General features: G+C 40.8%; 1 protein-coding gene and 1 long non-coding RNA gene across 8 annotated transcripts in view; one reads left to right on the top strand and one right to left on the bottom strand.

Annotated features, from left to right (window-relative positions):
• Window positions 1-2,423, bottom strand: part of LOC127943181 (CXADR-like membrane protein) — a 168,793-nt gene extending 166,370 nt beyond the window's left edge. For 2 of the 7 annotated variants that reach the window (XR_008149579.1, XR_008149580.1), the window contains exon 1: window positions 2,236-2,423. The gene's annotated coding sequence lies outside the window, so the exon portion shown is untranslated. Of the gene's footprint in view, window positions 1-1,881; window positions 2,048-2,235 lie in introns of those variants that run through there. The other 5 variants (XR_008149584.1, XR_008149583.1, XR_008149578.1 and 2 more) reach the window with 4 other exon arrangements.
• LOC127943194 (uncharacterized) lies at window positions 15-7,599 on the top strand. The gene is made up of 3 exons (XR_008149597.1): window positions 15-407; window positions 1,254-1,398; window positions 2,347-7,599. It is a non-coding gene; the product is annotated as an uncharacterized LOC127943194 (long non-coding RNA).
• The last annotated feature ends 11,897 nt before the right edge of the window (window positions 7,600-19,496 follow it).

The following is a 19,496-nucleotide window of genomic DNA, read 5'->3' as shown; positions in this document are numbered from 1 at the left end:
TTGTGGGGCGAGAGGCGCGCGGCGTGCGACATTTCACCTCTGGGTCTCTCTCAAATGGCACGGACAGGGCGGGGGTGGACGGGGACGGGGGATCCACACTAGTAATATAATTAATAATAGGCTAAAGTCAGTCACACACCTCGACTTTCTTCCAAATAACGCACATTTCATTCATAATGTTATAATACAGGCCTATAGTTCCTGAAAATGAAACTAGGTAATACAAAACGATTATGCGGTCATCAAGGTGAATTGGTTTAGTCTTGACTTCTGGTCCTGAGTGACAGTTGGGGGGATGGGAAATCTGTTGATTGTCGAGTGCCAAATAAACAGAGATGGAGAAGAAAAGGTCAAAGCCAGGAGCCCAATTTCGAAAAAAAAAGAGGAGAAACGAGCAAAAGATAAAGGTATGCAACTATTGTCTCTGTATGATTACAGTATCCATTTCATGAATGAAGGGCTAATGTTAATTAGTGGTGGGTATAACTCTTTGTTAGCCTTTTGGCTATGATGCTTGCTATTCTTATACAACAATTATTTGGTTTCAACTCAATCACGAGATCTAATTTATAATATTGTGCTTTGCAATAAAGCTGTTACAAGTTCAGTTATGATTTCCATCATTTTTTTAACGTTAGGCCCTGTAAGTAACCAACGGCATTTTCAAATCTGTAGGTTAAAGACGAACATTTGCTATTTATTTGCTACACAGTATGCTAAGTATAGTTTCCTAAGTATAGTTTTACAAGTCATAACTGAAAGTGTGTCATGCGTATAATTTGAGGCAGTAACCTAATGGCACCTCCATGAAAGTTAGATTAATATACAAATTTTGGTTGAAAAATATCTTGAAACCCAAAAAGTTTTTGGTGATTAAAAAATAAAATCCCATTGTTTTTGCCTATACATATAATTTAAAGTAATTTTATTTTTTAAACAACTGAGTCCCAGTGACCATAGCATAACATGAATAAAATATAATTTTTCAATATATATATATATATATTTTTTACAATTTGTTTCTATGCTCTAAACAATGTGATGACATGGGGGGAAATAATAAAATAAATAAATGTTTTTTTTTCCGGGTCTAGGAGGATATAGCGTGTAATGACAGACATTTAGTGTGTAAGAGCATGTTTATGTAACCCTTCTATTATGTTTTGAGTCAATTTGACCCCAGGCTGTTTTAGCTTTATAAAACATTATCCTATGGTCTTTTGATTTCAAATGCAGTTCAATTGCAATTTCAGGGGCACTTCTAAAATATTTTGGAGCATCCTCTACCACTGGTCAGGATGAGCCAACCACCTCCTCCGCTACACATGTCTCCACAAATATCTGATATTGAGGATGAAGACCTCTTTTCCTCTACTTCTCCCCAGCATGAGCTTTCAGGTGTGCATATCATGTGTGTTTGTGTGTGTGTGTGTGTGTGTGTGTGGGCTACAAGACAACTGGACAACTGCAATTTAATGTAACTTTAATATTTCTGATAATTTATGAGTAGGACTGTGTTTTTTCACTGCTATGTGTTTTGAGTAATATGCCAATATGCTGTCTGATAGAAATGCCTGGATCTGAACCCCCACTTAGTCCCACTGGTGAGGATGAGCCTCTGTCAACCGACCCTGCTCACTGGCCCTCACTGGGGGGGGGGGGGCGTGGGGGGGGCTGGTGCTCGAAAGGGGTCTCGCCCAGGGTGTATTTCAATCTAGAACCGCCACTGTACTGAACACTAAGTAAATAATAAATGTCAACCATAAAATGTGACTGAAATAACATGAGGGTCGACCGGATTTATCGTCAAAACCAAAAAAAAAAAAAAAGACTAACATCAGACCACCACAAACAAACAATAAATAAAAAACAAACACACACATTTATTCATTTAGCTGACGCTTTTATCCAACTTACGTGAGTGCTGGAGTGAAGCTATCTTTCGCCGAGGGGAAGCACTGTATTCTGGATCCTGATCCTCAAGCGAACCATTTCTCTGAATGATGTTTAATATATTCCTGATATAATAAAAGCAGGACAAGAGCACAGAGCTAACGTCCTCATTCAAGACCTGCTGAGAAAATAAAGAGAGAGAATTCAAAACAAGCAATACAAACTGTTATGGGTTAAATAACACCAAAAGATGCGAGAACTGCAAACACATCAGATACTGTTTTCTGAAGAGAGTAAATCAATCAATATAGAAAAATAAATCAACGGTTGAGATGTAATTACCTGTGTTGAGATTTATTTGTCTTCATATCTGGGATCCAGAAAGATCTGCCTCATCTTCCTCTCTCTCTCTCTCTCTCTCTCTCTCTCTCTCTCTCTCGTTCATCCTCACAGACTGAAGTGTCATGACTGGATTGGATTGATGGAAGCAGAGACTTTAACTAACTAATACTTGTCAGACCAGATGAGCAGCTGAGTGGGAAGAAACAATGAGATTAGTGAGAAACAAATGACAGCAACTCCCTTTTGACACACACACACACACACACACACACACACACACACACACGTTTGCTATTTAAACACGTTTACTGTCATTGGAACTGTATTTTTGTATGCGACTAAATATAAATAATAACTAAATTTAACCCTAACATGAAAAAAAGAAAATGAATTTATTGATCTGTCAGTAATGTCTCCATAAGGAGAGTTTGTTGGATTTAACTCATTTCTGCATATAAATTTGTCCACAAAACAGAAACACACAGTTGTTATCCCTGAACATATCAGCTTTGTCTCACACATTTCTTCTGTAATTCATTGTGTCTTTAATACACTTTCATGTCTTTATTTTTATATTTTTCTGTCACTGTGAGAGAACGACATGAATGCAGATCTTCCAGTTACACCCTCATTCATGAGCCGCAGGGAAACTGAAAAAGACAAAATAGTCAAACATACAGACTCATTTATCTATTTAAATTCATTCATGTGTGTTTATGTATATATCAACAGATATCATCAATTTCAGCCAGGTTCCTAAATATATACTTTCAGTTTGTTTTGACTCATTTAGTTTGTGTCACATGATGACATCATTCAGTGTTTTTGCATTTACTGTAAACAGTGTTGGGATACAGCTAATGGGTGAAGATGGCAGAAGACCGTACATTCACGAGATGGACTTATGCACATCTTGTCATTTTACAATTATATGGCATTAGAGTTTGCGAATAGTCCTGTTGTGTCTAATATGAATAGACCTAAGCAATTCACAGATATTGCCAGATAATCACTTTACCTCTACCATACTTTTAACAGACTTGGATGATTTGTGATTCTGGCTGTCATCGTTTCTTGAGCCTTCACTTTGCCAATAATATTAGATATTGTAAGTAGCCTGGATAGCCCACAGCTATTATGCTACACTCTCTACTGGATGTAAAATGCTCTGCAGTACATTTTGTGATTTCAAGTTCTACTTCTGTAGTTATTTTGGTGAAAGTAACTCAAAAGTAATACAGGTGTCATGTAACGCATTACAATTCTGAGACAGTAATATTGTAAGGTTAGGAATTAATATTAAATGACAGTAACAAGTAATCTATAATGTTTTACAGTTTGGAAGTAACTTACACAACACTGACTGTAAATATATGCGGTAAAGATCACTGAAGCATTGAAGAGAAAGTCAGAAATGGCCATGCTGTTGTGGAGCATTTAAAACACAGCTCGAGAAAAGAGCAAAGAGCTGTGTAAAAACAAGGTAAACTGGCATGGCTGCTTCAGTAAATATGTTTGTAAATGCACATTTACTTTTGTTAACACTGTCTGATAAGGTTTAGTGAAGATGGTACCTTATTTTAAAAAGTGATGAAGCATAAACTTTTAGCGCCACTTAGTGGACATTTGTACATGATCCATCGTAACAAAACATCTAGGTTAAATATGTAACCCGGGTTCCCTGAATATTAATGTGTGTCAGTCAGTATAACGCTAATTACATTAATATTGTTAATAAAACAAAGGAAAAGCAGAGAAGCACTCACTGCTCTTAACTAAGTAACTTATGTAACTTTAATAGGTAATTGTGTATGTCTATTTTATAATAAAGTTTCATAAGCACTGTAAAAATGGCATTTCTACATATCTGTGAAAAAATTTACTAGTTTAAAATGTAATTTAAGATATCAGTAGTTCTATTTTCACTAGTTGCAAGGGGAATTTCAGATATCAATTCCCTTTGTTGATATCAACAATTACTTTGTCACTAGTAAAAATGTGAATTCTTGACATAAAGAATTCAGTTGTTAATTGAAATGTTAATTATTGATATCAGTAAAAGTATTTCAACATGTTACATTTGCTATTTCTGATATCTGATACAATATATATATATATATATATATATATATGAAAGCCTATGAAATACAAAAGAGCTTTAGATTTAGAACAGCAGGGTTTACATGGTATATCCAAAAATGTCTTATTATGAAAGATGTGTTTGCCATTTGATTCAAATGTTTGATGTTTGTGGTATTTTGAATGCAGAGTTGCATTTTGAAGGAGATGTGAGGCATTTTGCATTTTGTGTGTGCAGTTTTGAGAATTGCGTGGAGACTTAGTTTTGAAAACTTGTGTAAGCAATTGGTACAAACTGTAATCTATAAGCTGTACTAGTATCTTTTTTCATGTTACTAGTACTTATTTTTTAGATACTAGTATCTTTTCCATTAAGTACTAGAGCTTATAAGTACTAGTGCTTATTCATTAACTACTTATTCTTTAGGTACTAGTGTTTATTCTTTAGGTTAGTGTTTATTCTTTAGTTACTAGTTTATATTCTTTAGGTACTGGTGTTTATTCTTTAGGTACTAGTGTTTATTCTTTAGTTCCTAGTAATTAAACTCTTTGTGTTTACAAAAAAATAGAACTAGTACTTATTTTTTAGTTACTAGTAACATTTTAGAAGAGAGATATCCTGAACTTAATAGATGCTAGTACTTTTTAAATTTGCATTTCTGCCAATTATGGTAATTGTATGTTGAAAATGAATCAGAATCAGAATCAGAATCAGAATGAGCTTTATTGCCAGGTATGTTTACACATACGAGGAATTTGTTTTCGTGACAGAAGCTCCGCAGTACAACAGAATGACAGAGACAGAACATAAAACACATAATAAAAGAATAAAAAAATACAAATAAGTAGATAGTGAATGACAATATACAAATGACAATTGTAGGCAGGTATATTACAAAAAAAAACAGTTATGTATGTACATGTAAATTATGTGCAAAATTTATATACTAAGTATGTGTGTTAGATAAATAAAGTGTATGTGTATATAAATATAAAGTGTAGTGTGTTCGCCGTTATTATCAGCTGTTCATAAGATGGATTGCCTGAGGGAAGAAACTGGTCCTGTGTCTGGTCGTTCTAGTGCTCAGTGCTCTGTAGCGTCGACCAGATGGCCACAGTTCAAAGAGGGAGTGTGCTGGATGTGAGGGGTCCAGAGTGATTTTGACAGCCCTTTTTCTCACTCTGGATAAGTACAGTTCTTGAAAAGAAGGGAGGGTTGAACCGATGATTCGCTCAGCAGTCCGGACTACCCTCTGTAGCCTTCTGAGGTCCGATTTAGAAGCTGAGCTGAACCAGACAGTTACTGAAGTGCAGAGGATGGATTCGATGATGGTGGAGTAGAACTGTTTCAGCAGCTCCTGTGGCAGGATAAACTTCCTCAGCTGGCGAAGGAAGTACAACCTCTGCTGGGCCTTTTTCACAATGGAGTCAATGTGAATGTCCCACTTCAGGTCCTGAGAGATAGTGGTGCCCAGGAACCTGAATGACTCCACTGCAGTCACAGGGCTGTTCATGATGGTGAGTGGGGGGAGTGCAGGGTGGTTTCTCCTGAAGTCCACGATCATCTCCACTGTTTTGAGCGTGTTAAGCTCCAGGTTGTTGAGAGTGCACCAGACATCCAGCTCTTTTACCTCCTGTCTGTAAGCAGACTCATCACCATCCTGAATAATGCCGATGAGTGTGGTGTCATCTGCAAACTTCAGGAGCTTGACAGAGGGGTCCTTAGATGTGCAATCGTTGGTGTAGAGGGAGAAGAGCAGTGGGGAGAGAACGCACCCCTGGGGAGCTCCGGTGCTGATTGTACGGGTGCTGGATGTGTATTTTCCTAGCCTCACTAGTTGCTGCCTGTCCGTCAGGAAGCTGTTGATCCACTGACAGATGGAGGTGAGCACGGAGAGCTGATTTAGTTTGGGCAGGAGGAGGTTTGGGATGATCGTGTTGAAGGCCGAGCTGAAGTCCACAAACAGGATCCTCACATATGTCCCCGGTCTGTCTAGGTGTTGCAGAACATAATGCAGTCCAATGTTTACTGCATCGTCCACAGACCTGTTTGCTCTGTAGGCAAACTGAAGAGGATCCAGCAAGGGCCCAGTGATGTCCTTCAGGTGGGCCAGCACCAGTTTTTCAAATGACTTCATGACTACAGACGTTAGAGCCACAGACCTGTAGTCATTTAGTCCTGTAATTTTGGGTTTCTTAGGGATGGGGATGATGGTGGAGCATTTGAAGCATGAAGGGACTTCGCACAGCTCCAGTGATCTGTTGAAGATCTGTGTGAAGATGGGGGCCAGCTGGTCAGCACAGGATTTCAGACAGGCTGGTGTAACACAATCTGGGCTTGGTGCTTTTTTCCTTTTCTGCTTACGGAAGACCTGGCGCACCGCATCCTCGCTGATCTGAATTGCAGGTGCCCCACCTGAGAGGGGGATGCAGGAGGTGTGAATGGTGAGAGTGCTTGATTGGAGAGGTGTTCAGGATGGGTTGCAGGAGCTGTTAATGGTGTGAACGTTTGATTGGAGAGGCATTCGGGGCTGGTTGCAGGAGTTGTGAAGGGTGTGAATGGTTGTGTGGGGAGGCGTTCAGGGCAGGTGATGGGTGTTCTTTCAAACCTGCAGTAAAACTCGTTCAGATCGTCTGCCAGTCGTTGATTCTCTACAGTGCTGGGGGGTGGTGTCTTGTAATTGGTGATCTTCTTTAGACTTTTCCACACTGATGCGGAGTCGTTGGAAGTGAACTGAGTCCTTATTTTTTCAGAATAGTTCCTCTTTGCCACTTTGATCTCCTTTTCCAGTGTGTATTTAGCCTGTTTATACAAGACATTGTCCCCCTTCACGTAAGCATCTTCTTTGGCCTGACGGAGCTGTCTGAGTTTTGCAGTGAACCACTGCAAATGAATGCAAGGAATTAAATGAATGAATGCATAGAAAAGGTTTTTTTTTTTAAGTTTTTTTTTTTTTTTTTTTTCGTTTTTTAGTTTTTTAACTGTAATTTCGTAAATATAGTAGCTTAAGGTGTTTGTTGGTCTTTGAGTTACCTCTGCTGGCAGGATGGAGATACGACACCAATTTTATTAGCTGTTTTCTATTTTCCCTCCAGTAATATATAATAACATAATAAAATATGTATGTTAACTTTTTTTTTTTTTTTTTACATATACAAATAAAAAATATATATATTCCCCATCATATTCACAATTTTGAGTACTCCAGGGTGATTATGAACATGAAATTATCCAGCCATTGCTTCCTGTTTTCACAGGCAGTGTATTGTGAGATTGCAGGTTGACAAGATGAACGCTCGGGTGTGCTGCTCGTTGATTGCTGTTTTGTTGTGTCTCTCTGTGTGCTTGAGCACAACAGACTCCAAATACCAGGCCAGAGCAAAGCCAGGAGTGTGTCCTGATAAAGACATGATAGAGGCGTGTGTCGAGAACTGTTTTGGTGACCGTGAATGTCCAGATAATCAGAAATGCTGCAGCAATGGATGTGGACATCAGTGTATGTCTCCATGTACAGCAGAAAAGCCAGGATCGTGTCCAAAACCCGTTGGATTTGGACTGTGTGCTGAGATGTGTTCTAGTGACAGAAGCTGTCCAAACAACCAGAAATGCTGCAGCAATGGATGTGGACATCGGTGTATGGCTCCATATAAAGCAGAAAAGCCAGGAGTGTGTCCAATGACTTTGGAGGACCGTGTGAATAGTTGTGTGTCAGTGACTTTGACTGTCCGACAAATCAGAAGTGCTGCAGCTCTATGTGTGGAGGATGGATATGTACACCTGCATCTTAAAACAGACAGTCTTGCCCAACCACCTGTGGACATGCATGCAGATAACATGCCGATTTAACCACTGGGAGAAGTCTTTGTATTCAGGTTTTTTTTTTTTAAAGTAAACTTGTACTAACAATTTCATGATTTGTTACATGATTATATCATAGCTTTTTTTTTTTTTCATGTTGTAACCCATATTGCTTAATAAATTGTTTTACCACAAATATTACGGATAAAAAAGGGCCTAAGACTCATAAGGTTGCCTTCTCACTCCTTGCCTGTTGGTGTCGCTGTTGGACAGTATTTTCTCTACTTCCTGTTGGCCTTCTGTAGCTAATCGTAGCTCCGTGTAGCTGTTTTTATTTTATTTTTTCTCTAGAATCTTTATCTTACTATCACTCTCTGTTTTTTAAAGTGATAAAATTAGGGCCGGGACTTTAACGCGTTAATTGAGATTAATTAATTACACAAAAAATAACACGTTAACTAAGATTAATTAATTACAAAAAAAAAAATTCCCGCATTTTTTATAACTTATTTTTGCACCGCGGAACGTTTCTCACTGGATTTGTTTCGGCGGACCGATTATACTGCAGCACCAACTAGCGTTCGCTCCACATATCACTACTGTCTATGATATCACTGCAGCACATCGAGCCTCAAGTATCACCTCAACGCAAAACATATAGCAGCTAGCGTGGACTTTACACTTTATGTTGAACTATGTATTATTTTGTTGGCGCAACAGTTTATGTTGAACTCTTTATTGTTTTGGCCAAGGTTATTGAGAGTTGGACTTAGTATGTTATGGCCTCTGAAGCAACAGAGAGATGTTTTCTAATAGTCAGTGTTTCCAATGTTCTGAATGTAATTGACAGTATTGTGTTTTACTTAAAAAACTCTTTACAGAAGGTTCCAGCACCTATAAGCTTCCTGAATTTCTGAAATGTACTATTTCTAAATTGTTTCTAAATATGCTATTGCTACACTTCATGGCAAAAATTGCACTGGTCTGCTAGACTTGGGTGAACAAAAATAAACAATATTTTGTTGCTTAAGCTTATGTATTCAGTCATTATTCAATGGTATACTATAAATCCATGTGAAAAAAAAAAATTACTTCTCACTGTTCTCAGGTCAAATATTTATATGCGATTAAAATGCGATTAATTTTGATTCGAATTAATTACAAAGCCTCTAATTAATTAGATTAATTTGTTTAATCGAGTCCCGGCCCTAGATAAAATATAACTTAATTCACACCATACTCGGATAGTATTGATCAATCTTATCAGATTAACATTGATCTTTCACTTTTATTTTATATCCGTGAGTGCAGTACACCTGCAAAGCGTTAGCACTCGTTAGCTTGTCATTAGCATTTTCATTCCAACCTATCCCTGTATTCTTTTTTCCTCTCCTCTCTCTCTCGCCCCAGTTTTGTCACATGTACAGTTTATCGATCTCTTGTCGCTGATGAGGGATTCACATGTGATAAATGCAGGGAAATAGTTAGGCTGACAGAGAAGATTTCAGAATTAGAGACACGCATCCAAACTTTCATTGAGGACAGTAAGAATGTTACGGCACTAGTTACGGCTTTGGATGCGTCTAGCTCAGGGATTCCTGTAAAGAGGTTTGTGAATGTGCAAGCACGATGTCAGACACTTTAATATGCCCTGGTCCCCTCCCTGCTTACCGTGGTGACGAGATGCATAGCAGATTGTCATCACTCAATGGCTGGATGTCTAAGTGTTGCCCACAGAATAACATAGGTTTCATAGACAATTGGACGAGCTTTTGGGGCAGACCTGACCTGTTGAAAAGAGATGGTCTTCATCCCTCCTGGGGTGGCGCCACTCTTCTCTCTAGAAATATGGCAAATAGTCTTAGCGTTTATACTTGACTAACTGGGGCCCAGGTCAGGAAGCAGACAGACTGGCTAAACCGACCGTCTGCTAGCTGCCTCACGTCACAGAGGTCAGTTAATTCTCAGTACATAGAGACTCTTTCACCTAGATATCACACTATAGAGACTGTGTCTGTTCCCCGAACTAGAAAATACAAAAAAAGTCCAAACCAAGTTAAGATTAACAATTTAATTGAGGTTCAACAAATAAAAAACAGATGTAATATGGATAAACAAATTATAGGGCTTGGCTTATTGAATATCAGATCCCTTTCTACGAAAACACTTTTTGTAAATAATATGATCACTGATCATAATATAGATGTACTCTGTTTGTCAGAAACCTGACTAAAACCTGATGATTACATTATTTTAAATGAGTCCACCCCCCAAGATTACTGTTATAAACATGAGCCATGTCTAAAAGGCAAAGGGGGAGGAGTTGCTTCAATTTATAACAACATTTTCAGGATTTCTCAGAGGGCAGGCTTCAAGTATCACTCGTTTGAAGTAATGGTGCTACATATAATTATCCAGAGAAACAAATGTTAATGATGAATCGCCTGTTATGTTTGTACTGGCTACTGTATACAGGCCACCAGGGCACCATGCAGACTTTATTAAAGAGTTTGGTGATTTTACATTCGAGTTAGTTCTGGCTGGAGATAAAGTTTTAATAGTTGGTGATTTTAATATCCATGTAGATAATGAAAAAGATGCATTGGGATCAGCATTTATAGACATTCTGAACTCTATTGATGTTAGACAACACGTTTCAGGACCTACTCATGGTCGAAATCATACTCTAGATTTAATACTGTCACATGGAATTGTTGATAGTGTTGAAATTACTCAGCCAAGTGATGATATCTCAGATCATTATTTAGTTCTGTGCAAACTTCATATAGCCAAAATTGTAAATTCTACTTCTTGTTACAAGTAGGGGTGCTCCGATCACGATCGGCCGATCGTTATGCGCATCTCATCAGTAAAGCCGGTTCTCTAATCAGTGGTTAATTCCATCAGGTGCGTGATTTCACACAGAGCAGCTGTTACTACACAGAGCCGTTGTTAATAGAGAAGATGCACAAATCCACTTCATTTTCAGCGCTTTTTGGCGCATCTTCTCAGTTAACAACGGCTCTGTGTATGCTTAAATCGTACTTATATGACCGCCATCAGTTCGTAGCAGTGAATGAAGATCATACTGATCACAAGTGCAGTATGGAGTACCTCAAGGCTCAGTACTAGGGCCGCTACTCTTCACGCTTTATATGTTACCCTTGGGAGATATCATCAGGAAACATGGTGTTAGTTTTCACTGTTATGCTGATGATACTCAGCTCTATATTTCTTCACAGCCCGGTGAAACACACCCATTTGAAAAACTAATGGAATGCATAGTCGATATAAAAACTGGATGACGAGTAATTTCTTACTGCTAAATTCTGAAAAAACAGAGGTGTTAATTATAGGACCTAAAAACTCTGATTGTAATAACCTAGAACACTGTCTAAGACTTGATGGTTGCTCTGTCAATTCTTCGTCATCAGTTAGGAACCTAGATGTACTATTTGCTCGCAATCTTTCCTTAGAAAGCCACGTTTCTAGCATTTGTAAAACTGCATTTTTCCATCTCAAAAATATATCTAAATTACGGCCTATGCTCTCAATGTCGAATGCTGAAATGTTAATCCATGCATTTATGACCTCAAGGTTAGATTATTGTAATGCTTTATTGGGTGTTTGTTCTGCACGCTTAGTAAACAAACTACAGCTGGTCCAAAATGCAGCAGCAAGAGTTCTTACTAGAACCAGGAAGTATGACCATATTAGCCTGGTCCTGTCAACACTGCACTGGCTCCCTATCAAACATCATATAGATTTTAAAATATTGTTTATTACTTATAAAGCCCTGAATGGTTTTGCACCTTAGTATTTGAATGAGCTCCTTTTACATTATAATCCTCTACGTACGCTACGTTCTCAAAACTCAGGCAATTTGATAATACCTAGAATTTCAAAATCAACTTGCAGGCGGCCGATCGTATTCCTAGTTGGCCCCTAAACTCTGGAATAACCTACCTAACATTGTTCGGGAGGAAGACACACTCTTGCAGTTTAAATCTAGATTAAAGACCCATCTCTTTAACCTGGCTTACACATAACATTCTAATATGCTTTTAATATCCAAATCCGTTAAAGGATTTTTAGGCTGCATTAATTAGGTAAACCGGAACCGGAAACACTTCCCATAACACTCTTGCTAAATGTACTTGCTACATCATTAGAAGAATGGCATCTACGCTAATATTTTTCTGTTTCTTTCTAATTCCGAGGTCACCGTAGCCACCAGATCCAGTCTGTATCCAGATCAGAGGGTCACTGCAGTCGCCCGGATCCAGTACGTATCCAGACCAGATGGTGGATCAGCACCTAGAAAGGACCTCTACTGCCCTGAAAGACAGCAGAGACCAGGACAACTAGAGCCCCACATACAGATCCCCTGTAAATACCTTGTCTCAGAGGACCACCAGGACAAGACCACAGGAAACAGATGATTCTTCTGCACAATCTGACTTTGCTGCAGCCTGGAATTGAACCACTGGTTTCGTCTGGTTAGAGGAGAACTGGCCCCCCAACTGAGCCTGGTTTCTCCCAAGGTTTTTTTCTCCATTCTGTCACCAATGGAATTTCGGTTCCTTGCCGCTGTCGCCTCTGGCTTGCTTAGTTGGGGTCACTTCATCTACAGCGATATCCTTGACTGGATTGCAAATAAATGCACAGACACTATTTAACTGAACAGAGATGACATCACTGAATTAAATGATGAACTGCCTTTAAACTTGGAAACAGGGCTTAGGTCAGGAACAGGGGCCAACCGTGGGCTTAATTCAGAAACAGGGGCCCGCCGTGGGCTTATCTCGGGAACAGGGGCCCTCCATGGGCTTAACTCGGGAACAGGGTCCCGCCATGGGCTTAACTCGGGAACAGGGTCCCGCCATTAGACTCGACTTAGCTCACGGAGGTTAATGGTGACTCGACTTAGCTCATGAAGATCTACGGGGACCTGACTTGACACATGATGTTTAACTGTTGTTTTACTTGACTCTTCGGTGTTAGTGGGGACCTGACTAGACTCTGGAAAGATCGACGGGCACCTGACTTGACTCTGGAAAGATCCCTATTGTGCAGCGGCGCTGTGCTGGCGGCCATCTTGTGCAGTGACGCTGGGCTGGCGGCCATCTTGCCCATCTCGTCATCCACAACACCCACAGTAAATGCAGAGCTACTTAATTGGAAGTGCCAGATCTATATAACTTTCAAGTGTCCATTGAGGTTTGTGCAATGGCATGAGTGAGCCGAGCGGCTCAGATAGGCCACCACGAAAAATTATCATCAGATATATCTCGTCCATGATAGACAAATGGGCCAACTCAAAAAAGTCCCTCACATAGTCCTTGATGGACCGAATTATTCGACGTAGACACATAATTTGGGCTATTGGGTTCATGACTGACCCGGATTTACTCATTAAAGAGGGGGTGAAATGCTCGTTTTCACTCAATATCCTGTTAATATTGAGTACCTATAGAGTAGTACTGCACCCTTCATAACTCCAAAAAGTCTTTATTTTTATTATATTCATAAGAGAAAGATAGTCTGTACCGATTTTTCCCGGAAAAACACGAGCGCCTAGAGGCGTGACGTGTGGGCGGAGCTAAAGAATCACGAGCGCCAGTAGGCTTTCGTGTTTGGAAGCTGTGACACAGATCCAGAGGCTGAAATTTAACAAGAGCAGCATCAGCAAATGCGTCTCTATGTGGTATGTACGGAAACTGTATATATTTGCTTAGCGGTTTTGGAAAATGACTAAGTTCCACTTTATGTCGTCTTTTTTTTTATTTATTTTTTTAAGCTGTACATGTGGAAAGTGCAGTTTGATGACAACATCGCATGTTGTTTACTTGATGTGCTCACGCACCGATAGCTAAGTTAAAAACACAGAGATATTTGAAGCAGTTTTACTCACCGCCTGCGGTTCCAACACACGATCGTGACCCTTTTTTGTTGGGATTGCATTATCCTTAAGAAATAAACGATGTGCAAATCCGGCGTCAAACTGTGCCTTGTAAACAAGCATCTTCGAAATGCAGGGAACAAGCACAAACACTTGCACAACTCCGTTGATGCTCTGTAAAAATAAACTCCATCCACTGGTCCCTTAATGCTGTTTCTCTTTTGGTAATCTGTGCAGGGTTGTCTTGCCCTGGCAACCAAAAACACACTTCTTTTGTGACATTTCGCGACGCTCTCGCTCTGACCAGTGAAGTCTGTTGTGCTCTCAGTGCTCTGCTATACGGGAGCGCGCGCTCTTCTGGCAGAAGTGCCTCAGGACCCATATAAGGAAATTCCGCTCCATCTAACGTCACACAGAGCCATACTCGAAAAAAACGTTCCGAAACTTGTGACAAACCGGAAGAGGTTTTTTTGGAACAGAAATACTCCTTCAAATGTACAACTTAATTTTTGAAACTTTGTCCATGTTTAGTATGGGAATCCAACTCTTTAACAGTGTAAAATACTCAGTATGCATGAAATAGCATTTCACCCCCCCTTTAAGGCTGCTGGATCCAGGTTTGGCGAAGTTTTCTGTAACGAGGAGTCAGAGGCGTTCGGATCCATGTGCAGAACTTTATTAAGAGAATGGTCATACAGGCACAAATCAGGAACAGCATCAGGTATGTTAGGGATATCCAGATTCATTAACGGTAACAAGCAGAGATCAGGGCAGGCAGCAGAGAATCAGAGTCGGTTTAAATAATCCAAGATCATACGCAGGAAGAACAAACACTAGGAAAACCGCTCAGAAATGTCAGACAGGCTAAACAAGACAACAATGTGGTAGAGTGAGTGTGCTGCTTATATGGGTGTGTGTGTATTAGCTGCAGGTGTGTAATCAGATGCAGGTGTGAAATCATATGCAGGTGTGTGTGTGTGCAGTCAGTACCAGGAATGAATGAGTCCTGAGTCGAGTGCCTTCTACTGAAGCTCATGGGCACTCCTAAAGAAGTGTTTAAAGAAGAATAATAACTAGTACCTAATGAACTACTAACTAACTACTAGTATCTATTAAATAAGAATTTGTATTTAATGAATAAGTACCAGTATCTAAAAAATAAGTACTAGTATCTAATGAATACTTACTAGTAATATTTAAATAGATACTAGTTACTATTGCAATAATTACTAGTCAGAAATTAAAAGATGATATCAAAAACAGAATAACTCTGAGCCCCTGTTTGTTTGGAGATATCTTCAACCTCACAAATAACCGGTCAGAATGCATTTAGGGATATATTCATTTAAACAGATAATTAAATAAACATGAGTACCTCTCCACCGTCCAATCAGAGTCCACATGGTAATTCAATACGCATTAAAACTCTCCTTCTCTCACTGCACATTAGGATGATATAGACACACGTCCTCTTCCAGGCAGTTTTGTATAATTTTCTGTTGATTGGAAATTTTTAATTGTTGCCATGATGGTTGAAATGGGAATTTTCACGGCTCTATTTGTGAAGCTCACTTATCTTCAGAATCAGAATCAGAAAGAGCTTTATTGCCAAGTATGCTTAAGCATACAAGGAATTTGTTTTAGTGACATAAGCTTCCAGTACACAGAGACAACAAAAAAAAAGAGATTTACAAATTGGCAAATAAATAAGTGTATAAACAATTGTGCTATAAATGATAATGGAATAGGATTGAGTGAGATGCAGGAATGTTCTAGGAGGGTTAACAAATAAATATAAGGATATTGCACGTTTATAAGCATAAGTAGGGAACATTTAACTGTTCATGAGGTAGATTGCCTGGGGGAAGAAACTGTTCTTGTGCCTTGCTGTTCTGGTGTTTGCGGCCAGATGGCAAAAGTTCAAAGATGGGGTGACTTGGATGTGAGGGATCCAGAGTGATTTTCTGAGCCCTTTTCCTCACTCTGGATGTATACAGTTCTTGAAGGGTGGGCAGGGGAGCACCAATAATCCTTTCAGCAGTCCGAACAGTTCTCTGTAGTCTTCTGATGTCTGATTTTGTTGCTGAACCAAACCAGACAGTTATTGAAGTACAGAGGACAGACTCAATGACGGCCGAGTAGAACTGTTTTAGCAGCTCCTGTGGCAGGTTAAACTTCCTCAGCTGGTGAAGGAAATACAACCTTTGCTGGGCCTTTTTAACAATGGAGTCAATGTGATTGTCCCACTTCAGGTCCTGAGAGATGGTAGTTTCCAGGAATCTGAATGACTCCACTGCAGTCACAGTGCTGTTCATGATGGTGAGTGGGGAAAGTGCAGGTGGGTTTCTCCTAAAGTCCACGATCATCTCCACTGTTTTGAGCGTGTTCAGCTCCAGGTTGTTAAGACTGCACCAGACAGCCAGCTGCTCAACCTCTTGTCTGTAAGCAGACTCATCACCGTCCTGGATGAGGCCGATGACTGTAGTGTCATCTGCAAACTTTAGGAGCTTGACAGAGGGGTCTTTAGAGGTGCAGTCGTTGGTGTACAGGGAGAAGAGCAGAGGGGAGAGAACACATCCCTGAGGGGCACCAGTGTTGGTGGAGCAGCTGTTTGATGTGAATTTCCCCAGTCTCACTAACTGTTGCCTATCTGTCAGAAAGCTGGTGATCCACTGACAGATAGAGCTAGGAACAGAGAGCTGGGTCAGTTTGGTCTGAAGGGCTGTTGGGATGATGGTGTTGAATGCTGAACTAAAGTCCACAAATAGGATCCTCACATAAGTCCCTGTTTTGTCCAGATGTTGCAGGATGAAGTGCAATCCCATGTTGATTGCATCATCCACGGACCTGTTTGCTCGGTAAGCAAACTGGAGGGGGTCCAGTAAGGGTTCAGTGATGTCCTTCGGATAAGCCAGAACCAGTTTTTCAAACGACTTCATGACGACAGACGTTAGAGCCACAGGTCTGTAGTCGTTAAGTTCTGCTATCTTGGGTTTCTTTGGGATGGGGATTATGGTGGAGCGTTTGAAGCAGGAAGGCACTTCACACAACTCCAGGGATCTGTTGAAGATCTGTGAAAATATGGGGGCCAGCTGGTCAGCACAGATTTTCAGACAGGCTGGTGTAACACCATCTGGGCCTGGTGCTTTTCTTCTTTTGTTCTTCTTGAAGACCTGGCGCACATCATCTTCACAGATTTGAAGAGCAGGAGGTGTGGAGGGTGGGATTGCAGGATGTGTTAATGGTTGTGTAGGGAGATGGTCAGAATGGGTGATGGGGGTTTCAAATCTACAATAAAACTCATTCAGGTCGTTAGCAAGTCGTTGATTAGCCTCAGTGCAAGGGGATGGTGTCTTGTAGTTCGTGATGGCTCTTAGACCTCTCCACACTGAAGTTGAGTCGTTGGAAGTAAACTGGTCTTCCTACTTTTTAGCGTAGGTCTTTTTAGCCGCTCTGATCTCTTTGTTCAGTGTGTTCCTGGCCTGATTGTACAAGACCCTGTCCCCATTTCTGTAGGCATCCTCTTTGGCCTGACGAAGATGTCTGAGTTTTACTGTAAACCATGGCTTATCATTGTTGAATGTTAAATAAGTCCTGGTAGGAATGCATATATCCTCACAGAAACTAATATAGGATGTTACGGTCTCTGTGAGTTCATCCAGATCGGTGGTAGCAGCTTCAAAAACACTCCAATCAGTGAGGTCAAAACAAGATTGTTAAATCCTGCTCTGTTTCGCTGGTCCATCTCTTCAGAGTCCTTACTACAGGTTTAGCAGATTTAAGTTTTTGCTTGTAGGATGGTATAAGATGAACCAGACAGTGATCGGAACGTCCCAACGCTGCTTGTGGAACAGAGTGATATGCATCCTTTATTGTGGTGTAACAGTGATCCAATATATTACTGTCTCTGGTGGGACATGTAACATGCTGTCTGTATTTTGGCAGTTCACGGGAGAGATTGGCTTTGTTAAAGTCCCCAAGAATGATTAAAACAGAGTCCGGGTGTTGTTGTTCTGTGTCTGTGATCTGATAAGCAAGTTTCTGTAAAGCTGAGCTCACATGCGCTTGCGGAGGGATGTAAACACTGACCAGAATAAACGAGTGAAACTCCCGTGGCGAATAGAACGGCTTGCAGTTGACAAACTGCATTTCTAGATCAGGACAGCACATCTTCTTTAACACAGCTACATCTGTACACCACCGTTCATTGATGTAAAAGCATGTCCCGCCGCCACGCGATTTCCCAGTTGATTCTGATTTGCGATCCGCTCTAAACAGCTGAAAGTCCAGCAGATGGAGCGCGCTGTCCGGTATGGTGTCATTCAGCCAGGTTTCAGTGAAACACAGAGCAGCAGAGTGAGAGAAATCCTTATTTGTCCGAGAGAGCAGAAGCAGTTCGTCTGTTTTGTTGGGTAGAGAGCGGAGATTTGCAAGATGGATGCTAGGCAACGGCGTTCGAAATCCGCACTTCCTGAGTCTGACGAGCTCTCCCGCTCGCTTCCCTCGTCTGCGCGTCCTGAAGCGCTTGATCAGCGCGGCCGCTCCTCCGATAACAACGTTCAGTAAAACGTCTGAATAATTTAAATCCGGTAAAAGATCTTGTGTTGTGTTCTGCCGTATGTTCAGCAGTTCATCCCTGGTAAAACTGATCGTGTTTGTTAAACAAAAAACAGGAAAAACAAACTAAAACAGAACAAACACTGGAGAGCCAAGCACTGAAGCAGCCATCTGCGGCGCCATCGAGTACACATCTTTTGGTGCACATCAGAAATATATTATTTGGTTTTTCTCATTGTGATGGATGATTAAGGGCATTTGGGCCTTGTTTCCCCACCATTTATATTTCTGTCACCTTTATTTTTATTTATATAGCGCTTTAAACAAAATATATTGTGTCAAAGCAACTGAACGTTCATTAGAAAAACAGTGTGTCAATAATGCAAAATGATAGTCGTTCCCAAGTTAAGCCCACGACGGTCCCCTTTCCCAAGTTAAGCCCATGGCAAGCCTCTGCTCCTGAGTCAAGCCCTGTTTCTGAGTTAAGCCCACGGTGGGCCCGTGTTCCCGAGATAAGCCCACGGTGGGCCCCTGTTCCTGAGTTAAGCCATGTTCCTGAGTTAAACCCATGGCGAGCCCCTGTTTCTGAGTTAAGCTCTGTTCCCTAGTTAAGCCCATAGCGAGCCCCTGTTCCTGAGTTAAGCCCTGTTCCCGAGTTAAGCCCACGGCGGGCCCCTGTTCCTGAGTTAAGCCTTGTTACTGAGTTAAGCCCACGGCAAGCCCCTGTTCTTGAGTTAAGCCCTGTTCCAGAGTTAAGCCGAGGACTGGCCCCTGTTCCTGAGTTAAACCCATGGTGGGCCCCTGTTCCTGAGTTAAGCCCTGTTCCCGAGTTAAGCCCATGGCGGGCCCCTGTTCCAGAGTTAAGCCCACGGCAGGCCCCTGTTCTCGAGTTATGCCCATGGCGGGCCCCTGTTCCTGAGTTAA

Source organism: Carassius gibelio, chromosome A22 (assembly GCF_023724105.1).
Source record: "Carassius gibelio isolate Cgi1373 ecotype wild population from Czech Republic chromosome A22, carGib1.2-hapl.c, whole genome shotgun sequence".
Lineage (NCBI taxonomy): Eukaryota > Metazoa > Chordata > Actinopteri > Cypriniformes > Cyprinidae > Carassius > Carassius gibelio.
This window is presented reverse-complemented; position numbering and strand designations above follow the sequence as displayed.